Below are 8,647 nucleotides of genomic sequence, written 5' to 3' on the forward strand. Positions count from 1 at the left end.
ATTGGGATAATTTTGCTACTTTGTTTACGAACTCTGGAAGTGCCTAATAAGAGTTTTATGACATAGAATGGAGCCATAGAATACAATCTATGTGGTACAACTACTGGCTTTTGCACTGATAACTTGAAACTGGCTTCACCAAGACAGAAAGAGCGAAAGATATTAATGACGATCGGGCGCTTTGATACTTTGGGTCCACTGTTACCTATTATGCCCAATAAACCCCCACACCCCCAAAACAACTAGTGAAGGATGAAACTGAATGGTGAAGTACTGAAAGAAGCTGACTCGTGTAGATACCTTGGACACATAAATCAGTCATGACCTAAGTGATGACCTTCATATAGCATATGAATATAGCTATATATAACATATAGCATGGAGGAATTGGCAAAATATGACTAAAACATGGTAAGTGAACGCAACCAACTTTCATAATGATTGACAAACAGAGACCATTCATCGGTGCTTCTGAACAGTAATAGTATAACTGAGATGATCCATGGTTATGAGAATGTGGAATTACGACCTTTTAAGTACACTGAGCATCATATACAGGATCCGGAATATGAGATAGATCCGGACAATCATTTCTGTTCCTTCATAGATAGTAACTGTCAGTATTATACAGAGGAACAATACAATAACTGTATTACAAGTGATGGGAAATTGTCAATACTCCACTTTAATAGCAGGAGTCTGTACAAAAATTTTTTGGGAGTATCAAAGACTATTTAAAACAATTTTGTCAATCATTCAGTATAATTGCCATAATGGAAACATGGCTCACAGAGGGTGATGACACAAACTATGAGCTGGAGGGTTATGAATTTAATCATCTGAATAGACAAAATAGAGGAGGAGGTGTAGCTTTGTATGTTGACAAAAGGCTTAACTACAAAATTAAAGATGAAATGACTGTGGCTGTGGAAAATCTTTTGGAATCCATCACAATTGAAATAGGTATGGATAAATCAAAAATATAATTATTAGCTGCATATATAGAGCTCCGGGCTCTAAAATTGAAGAGATTCAAAATTGGACAGAGTAATTGTTCTCACAGATGTGTAATAAGAGAGTATTTGTCTGTGGAGATATAAACATTGATCTCTTAAACCCGCATCAGAATATAGTAACTGAGGGTTTCATTAACACTATGTACAGTCTAAATCTATTTCCAAAAATTACTCTTCCTTCAAGAATCACTTCACATTCAGCTACTCTCATTGATAATATATTTACAAATGATATTGATACCAAAACACTAAGTGGCTTATTAATTAATGATATTGGTGACCATTTACCAATTTTTATAGTAACTGATTTGAAGTTTAATAAAAAATGTACTGAGAAAAAACAATATTGCAAGCGGAAACATGGAAAATATTGAATAGTATTATAGCAAATAGTAACATACTTTACTTATGACAACAAAGATGAATATAACATGAGCCAAGTAGTGAATAGTTTCAATTTTTTGCTAATGTTGGGCCAGATCTGGCAGCTGAAATCCCACACAATACATGGGAAATCAGCAATTAATCGCCAGAAATCCGCACACAATGTTTCTCAGCCCAGTAGATGAAAGGGAAATTATTAACGTAGTTAGTACAAGTAAAAATAAAAAGTCATCAGATCATGATGAGGTACATATGTCCTTAGTAAAGCGAATAATTACTGAAATCGCAAAACCATTATCATATGTTGGGAAAGTGTCGGTACACGGACCCACAACAGGGGGCGCAAAGGAACGGACAATGGAGTAGGTCAAATAACACTTTACTGTTGTGAATGTGCACAACAAATACAACAGATTACAACAATAGATCAGAATCAATTCACAAAGGTGTCGTGTGGGCAGGCTCGAAGATAGGAGACACCTGTCCAAAGCAGAACCGGAACCACACGATTTCCTCCGCCACCAGACCCCGGGAATACTGGAGCCGCCAAGTCCCGAACTCCCAGGTGGCCACTGCCTCCGCGTGTCGGACCTGGTACTGCTGGCGAGGAACAAAAACACAATTAAAGGTGGGCGCGTTTGCACCCAGTAATCCGCACGGCAGGAAAGCTACCTCCACCGCTCGTTGGAAAAAAGGTCTGTTATCACTCACAAAAATCACAAAAGGTTACTGTCAAGCAGTCAGCTGAGAATATTACCTTCCAGGTAGAACGATATCTCAGCAAAGAGGTGGAGACGTCGTCCTGCTGATGTACCCCTGCTGATTGGTAACAGCTGTTGCAGGTGATGCGTGACAGCTGTCACCCTAGCTGCTCCTGTGAGGCGGCTGCGCCCTCTGGTGCCTGGAGCCCGCACTCCAGGCAGGGCGCCCTCTGGTGGTGGGCCAGCAGTACCTCTTCTGGCGGCCCACACAACAGGACCCCCCCCTCAACGGGCGCCTCCTGGCGCCCGACCAGGCTTGTCCGGGTGGCGGCGGTAGAAATCGGCCAGGAGGGCCGGGTCCAGGATGAAGCTCCTCTTCACCCAGGAGCGTTCTTCGGGGCCGTACCCCTCCCAGTCCACCAAATACTGGAAGCCCCGGCCCATCCTACGGACATCCAAAAGCCGGCGTACAGTCCAAGCCGGCTCGCCATCGATGATCCGGGCAGGAGGCGGCGCCGGACCCGGAGTACAGAGGGGTGAGGAGTGATGAGGTTTAATCCGGGACACATGAAACACAGGATGGATCCGCAGTGAGGCCGGCAGCCGAAGCCTCACTGCGGCTGGACTGATGACCTTCAGGATCTTGAATGGGCCGATGTAACGGTCCTGTAACTTGGGGGAGTCCACTTGGAGGGGGATGTCCTTTGTGGATAACCACACCTCCTGCCCAGGCCGATACGCAGGGGCCGGGGTCCGCCGACGGTCTGCATGGGCTTTTGCCCTCGTCCGGGCCTTTAGCAAAGCAGAACGGGCGGCACGCCACACCCGACGGCACTTCCGCAGGTGGGCCTGGACCGAGGGCACACCGACCTCTCCCTCAACCACCGGAAACAACGGGGGCTGATACCCCAGACATACCTCAAAAGGGGAGAGGCCGGTGGCTGAAGACACCTGGCTGTTATGGGCATACTCGATCCAGGCCAAATGGGTACTCCAGGCCGCCAGGTGTGCGGCAGTCACGCAGCGCAAGGCCTGCTCCACCTCCTGGTTTACCCGTTCTGCTTGCCCGTTGGTCTGAGGGTGGTACCCGGACGAGAGACTCACCGTGGCCCCCAGTTCCCGGCAGAAGCTCCTCCAGACTTGCGAGGAGAACTGGGGACCGCGATCGGAGACAATGTCTGTTGGAATCCCATGCAGCCGGACGACGTGGTGGACCAGGAGGTCCACTGTCTCCTGGGCTGCAGGACCTGACGTACATGACTCTCAGGATCCGGAGAAAAGATGAGTATATCGTCTAGATATACGAAGACGAATCGGTGCAGGAAATCCCGCAAGACATTAACCAATGCTTGGAACGTCGCGGGGGCGTTTGTGAGGCCGAACGGTATGACCAGGTACTCAAAGTGACCTAATGGGGTGTTGAATGCCGTCTTCCATTCGTCTCCCTTCCGGATCCGAACCAGGTGATACGCATTTCTAAGATCCAGCTTAGTAAAGATTTTGGCTCCATGCAGGGGGGGTGAACACGGAATCTAATAATGGCAACGGGTATCGGTTGCGAACCGTAATCTCATTCAGCCCCCTGTAATCAATACATGGACGAAGTCCGCCATCTTTCTTGCCCACAAAAAAGAAACCTGCCCCCATCGGGGAGGTGGAGTTCCGGATCAGCCCGGCAGCTAATGAGTCCCGGATGTAGGTCTCCATTGATTCACGCTCAGGTCGTGAGAGGTTGTACCGCCTGCTGGACGGGAACTCAGCGCCTGGAACCAAATCAATGGCACAATCGTACGGACGGTGCGGGGGAAGGGTGAGTGCCAGATCCTTGCTGAAGACATCAGCAAGATCGTGGTACTCAACCGGCACTGCCGTCAGATTGGGAGGGACTTTGACCTCCTCCTTAGCCTGGGAACCGGGAGGAACCGAGGATCCTAAACACACCCGATGGCAGGTTTCGCTCCACTGAACCACCACCCCAGACGGCCAATCGATCCGGGGATTGTGCTTTAACATCCATGGGATGCCCAAAATCACGCGGGAGGTAGAAGAAGTTACAAAAAACTCGATCTCCTCCCGGTGGTTTCCAGACACCACCAGAGTTACTGGTTGTGTCTTGTGTGTGAGTAAAGGGAGGAGGGTGCCATCTAGTGCCCGCACCTGCAATGGCGAAGGAAGCGCCACCAGAGGGAGCCCTACCTCCTTTGCCCATCTGCTGTCTAGCAGATTCCCTTCTGACCCCATGTCCACCAGTGCTCGGGCTTGAAGGGTTAAATCCCCGCTCAGGATTGTGACTGGGAGTCGTGTGGCAATTTGTGTGTGTCTCACTTGAATGTCTTGACCCCCCCTTAGCCCAGTCTCTAAGGGTGAGTGTTGACGTTTTGGCCGTTTGGGGCAGTCTCTCTGTGTGTGCTCTGTTGAGCTGCAGAGAAAACACTCTCCACGGATCAGCCTCCCCATTTTGGCCCTGTGCGTTTCCCTAACAACGTCACCAGGGGGAGCTGTTGCCCCACAAAGCGCTGCGGCTGTGGAGCGTGGGGAGGGCGGCCCCTTTTCGAACCCGGAAGGGAGAGGGGCGGCGCGTATCCGGTCACGTCCTTCGCCTCGCTCCCGACGGCGTTCCTCTAACCGATTGTCTAATCGTATAACCAGATCAATAAGCCCGTCTAAATCCCGCGGTTCGTCCTTAGCCACCAGGAGCTCCTTCAGGACCAACGACAGTCCGTTTACGAAGGCGGCACGGAGGGCAGTGTTATTCCAGCCGGACCTCGCAGCCGCGATGCGGAAGTCGACTGCATAAGCAGCTGCGCTCCGGCGCCCCTGTCTCATTGACAGCAGCGGTCTCTCCTCTATTTGGGTGATCGAACACTGTTCTGAACTCCCTCACAAACCCATCATATGTCAGAAGGAGCCGTGAATTTTGCTCCCAAAGCGCTGTAGCCCAAGCGCGTGCCTTGCCGCGAAGCAGGTTTATTACATAAGCTATCTTACTAGCATCAGTCGCGTACATGACGGGACGTTGTGCGAAGACGACCGAACACTGCATAAGAAAGTCCGCGCATGTCTCCACACAACCTCCGTACGGCTCTGGAGGGCTTATGTATGCTTCAGGGGAAGGTGGGAGGGGGCGTTGAACGACCTGTGGAACGTCACTGTTACGCACAGGGTCGACAGGAGGGAGAGCCGCAGCAGCGCCCTGAGGGCGCGCTTCCACCTGCGCGGCGAGAGCCTCCACCCTGCGGTTAAGGAGGACGTTCTGCTCGGTCATTAAATCCAACCGAGCCGTGAAAGCGGTGCGGATCCGCTGCAACTCACCGATCATTCCTCCTGCGGACGCCTGTGCGCCCTGTTCTTCCATTGGCCGTTCAACAGCCGGTTGACGCCCCTCGGGATCCATGACGCTGGCCGAGATATCCTGTTGGGAAAGTGTCGGTACACGGACCCACAACAGGGGGCGCAAAGGAACGGACAATGGAATAGGTCAAATAACACACTTTACTGTTGTGAATGTGCACAACAAATACAACAGATTACAACAATAGATCAGAATCAATTCACAAAGGTGTCGTGTGGGCAGGCTCGAAGATAGGAGACACCTGTCCAAAGCAGAACCGGAACCACACGATTTCCTCCGCCACCAGACCCCGGGAATACTGGAGCCGCCAAGTCCCGAATTCCCAGGTGGCCACTGCCTCCGCGTGTCGGACCTGGTACTGCTGGCGAGGAACAAAAACACAATTAAAGGTGGGCGCGTTTGCACCCAGTAATCCGCACGGCAGGAAAAGTACCTCCACCTGTCGTTGGAAAAAAGGTCTGTTATCACTCACAAAAATCACAAAAGGTTACTGTCAAGCAGTCAGCTGAGAATATTACCTTCCAGGTAGAACGATATCTCCGCAAAGAGGTGGAGACGTCGTCCTGCTGATGTACCCCTGCTGATTGGTAACAGCTGTTGCAGGTGATGCGTGACAGCTGTCACCCTAGCTGCTCCTGTGAGGCGGCTGCGCCCTCTAGTGCCTGGAGCCCGCACTCCAGACAGGGCGCCCTCTGGTGGTGGGCCAGCAGTACCTCCTCTTCTGGCGGCCCACACAACAATCATATTTTTAACAAATCATTTCAAACTGGAATTGTTCCTAACAGTATGAAAGTGGCAAAAGTGATACCTTTATTCAAATCTGGCAGCAAGCATCTTTTTACTAACTACAGGCCTGTGTCTCTATGTTACAGTTTTCAAAGATACTGGAAAAACTTTACAACAGCAGACTGGATAAATTTATAGATCAACACAACTTGCTTGATGAAAGTCAATATAGTTTTAGAGCAAAAAGGTCCACGACACTGGCATTGCTCGATTCCATAGAAGAGATCAATAAACATGTGGACCAAAGGGTAATAGTTGCAGGTTTATTTATTGACCTAAGAAAGGCTTTTGACACAATTGATCACAATATATTATTTCAAAAGTTGGAACTGTATGGGATCAGAGGAGTTGCTCTGAGTTGGATTAAAAGCTACTTACAAAACCAAAAGCAGTTTGTTAAACTCGGGGAATACTCTTCTTCATATCTGGACATCATTTGTGGGCTACCACAGGGTTCTGTGTTGGGCCCAAAATTATTTATTTTATACATTAATGATTTATGTAAAGTCTCAGATATGGTTTAAAACTGTACTCTTTGCAGATGACACAAACCTGTTTTGCTCAGGGGAAAATCTGCAACAATTATTATCTGATTTAGGAACAGAAATGATAGAGATGGTTTGATATTAACAAATTATCATTAAATTTGTCTAAAACTAAATTGATGTTATTTGGAAATTATTAAAAAGACATACAAATTCAGTTAAATATACATGGGGTAAACATGGAACATGTCAAAGAGAATAAGTTTGACCTAAGCCAGTCAAAATCTGCAAACACTGTAGGCAAGTGATTGGCAAAGGAATCCAACATCCACACCTTGTGGTATTTCTGATAGGAGGGAGAATCTGCAACATGTCATGCTTCAAGATCCAAGAGGTGCAGAAATGGCTACTTCTGCTCTCATTAGACAAAAAATAGATGCTGCGCCTAAAGACTCTTCCTCCATTAAGCTTGCCACAAGTGGCTTGCCAACAAATATCCCCATATCTGGTCCGTCCCGAGCCAGAAAATCCCTTTTTCAGGATGAAAGTGTTCCAGTTTCAGAGCTCCAGAGTTTGGTGACTTTGAACATATGTCACAGAAGCAAACTGAGCAAACTGCGAAGATGATTCGATCTTGGAAAGGGAGAAATTTCTTTGAACCTGGAGCTATGGACACGCTCAGAGCAGCAGACAAGTCCCTAGAGCAGTATTTCACTTTGGGGACATGTGAAATGGATTCCTCATTAAAGGAGGAGAGGGCTGGAGGCAGAAAGGTCAATAGAACTGTTGTCTATTGTAACAACCTTATTGGTCTTATTGCCCATCTCTGCCAAATTAGAGGTTGCCATCCCCTGACTAGATATTTTGTCAAGGTTGGCAATGATGGCGGAGGGTCATTCCTCAAGGTTTGTCTCAACCTTGAGAGACAAGAAGATGAGTTGTCCAGCCCAGCTAGCCAAAAGACCAAGTGGTCCTATGCAGCAGGAGCTTGCTCTGAAAAGTTTAAAGACTCCACCCGGTGTGACAGCTAAGGAGGAGGTTAAAGTCCCCCCAATCTGTCAGCGGTGCCTGAGGAGTACCATGATCTTGCTGACGTCTTCAGCAAAGATCTGGCACTCACTCTTCCCCCGCACCGTCCGTACGATGGTGCCATTGATTTGATCCCAGGCGCTGAGTACCCGTCCAGCAGGCTGTACAACCTCTCTCGTCCTGAGCGCAAATCAATGGAGACCTACATCCGGGACTCCTTAGCTGCCGGGTTGATCCAGAACTCCACCTCCCCGATGGGTGCAGGTTTCTTTTTTGTGGGCAAAAAGGACGGCGGACTCCGTCCATGCATAGACTACAGAGGGCTGAACGAAGTCACGGTTCGTAATCGATACCCGCTGCCCTCTGTTAGATTCTATGTTCACGCCCCTGCATGGAGCCCAATTTTCACCAAATTGGATCTTAGGAATGTGTATCACCTGGTTCGGATCCGGAAGGGAGACGAGTGGAAGACGGCATTCAACACCCCGTTAGGTCACTTTGAGTACCTGGTCATGCCGTTCGGCCTCACTAATGCGCCCGCGACGTTCCAGGCATTGGTTAATGACGTCTTGCGGGACTTCCTGCACCGGTTCCTCTTCGTATATCTGGATGACATCCTCATCTTCTCCCCGGATCCTGAGACCCATGTCCAGCATGTACGTCAGGTCCTGCAACGGTTGTTGGAGAACCGGCTGTTTGTGAAGGGCGAGAAGTGCGAGTTCCACCGCACTTCTTTGTCCTTCCTGGGGTTCATCATCTCCTCCAACTCCGTCGCACCCGATCCGGCCAAGGTTGCGGCGGTGAGGGATTGTCCCCAACCGACAAGCCGTAGGAAGCTGCAACAGTTCCTTGGCTTCGCAAATTTCTACAGGGGGTTCATTAAGGGCTATAGCC

Source organism: Thalassophryne amazonica, chromosome 6 (genome assembly GCF_902500255.1).
Source record: "Thalassophryne amazonica chromosome 6, fThaAma1.1, whole genome shotgun sequence".
Classification (NCBI taxonomy): Eukaryota; Metazoa; Chordata; class Actinopteri; order Batrachoidiformes; family Batrachoididae; genus Thalassophryne; species Thalassophryne amazonica.